Raw genomic sequence first — 1059 nt, 5'->3', positions numbered from 1 at the left:
CTTACGAAAATTTCTATAATTTTCTGGGTAATAAAAAACAGTCTGTTTAGACTACTGCTTTTCCAAAAGAGACACTGTTTAGACTATGCTTTAACGACAATCGTGTCTTAGATAATTGGATCATAAAAGTGCATTTAAATGGTTGGATTATGATTTGATATCAGTATTACATAATAGGTTATTATTAAGATTATTTGAATTTGACTTTTACATATTTAAGTCACTTCCCATTTTCATTTTGCTACAGTTATTTTGGTTCATCAACGTGACGAATATTTACAAAACCAGAGCCTGGTCTACATGGCAAATGCCATGACGGCCTTCAAACTCATGGGCAGAATTAATAAAGAGACATTCAGCTTATTATTACTTGAATCTACACCATCAGTACATTCTTATTGAGTGAACCTTCAAACTTCAGAAAAGAAGAAAACAGGAGATATTGTAGAGGAAAGAGAGTATTGTTAATGCGGGGTCTGCACAGGCTTGAAATCAAGAAGCTGCTTGAAGTTCTCCCATGCCTTCACCAATATTTCGGCTGCATACACCCCCGTTTTACCGCCATCCTTGGCCTCGATTGTAAGGTAGTACCGCACGCCTGCCACTACTTGCTCCTCCGCTTTTACCACTTTACAAAACGAAAGACTCACATTCTGCACAAAGCCAACAAAACCCTCAATTAATTTTGAAGTGCATATACCTATTGGTGGAATATAAATCACAAAATATACACACAGACCACCACCTGTTGCTTGTTGTATTCATCGACAGCAAATCGCCCAAGGTCTTGAATCTCTTTATTGTGTTCCACATCCGGTATGTCGCGGATGCCCCCAACTCGAGTAGAAGCATCCGACAATACGCAGAGCCATCCCAACAACAAAATCGTCAGAAGGTGGAGGTCGGAGCAGTGCTATGGAGCAATAAGATATGGACCCGATGATAAATATAGTCGCGAGTCTAATGAATTTGAAGTCTGCCTTATATCGTTCAGAGTGGAAATTCCATGTATTCCCTTTGTATTATGTTAAAGTGTTGAAACACTTCAGATAGCCGCAT

General features: G+C 38.9%; 1 pseudogene across 1 annotated transcript; it reads right to left on the bottom strand.

The window, feature by feature from the left end:
• Nucleotides 1–337: 337 nt before the first annotated feature.
• Nucleotides 338–1059, bottom strand: LOC149150276 (cysteine proteinase inhibitor A pseudogene; annotated as a pseudogene). Its single transcript, XR_016263237.1, has 3 exons — nt 1045–1059; nt 746–913; nt 338–653 (listed from the first exon to the last, which is right to left on the bottom strand). The product of XR_016263237.1 is annotated as a cysteine proteinase inhibitor A pseudogene (transcript).

This window comes from Pinus tabuliformis, chromosome 9 (assembly GCF_031772625.1).
Source record: "Pinus tabuliformis cultivar Carrire ecotype Pingquan chromosome 9, CPIR1, whole genome shotgun sequence".
In the NCBI taxonomy this organism is placed as follows: domain Eukaryota; kingdom Viridiplantae; phylum Streptophyta; class Pinopsida; order Pinales; family Pinaceae; genus Pinus; species Pinus tabuliformis.
This window is presented reverse-complemented; position numbering and strand designations above follow the sequence as displayed.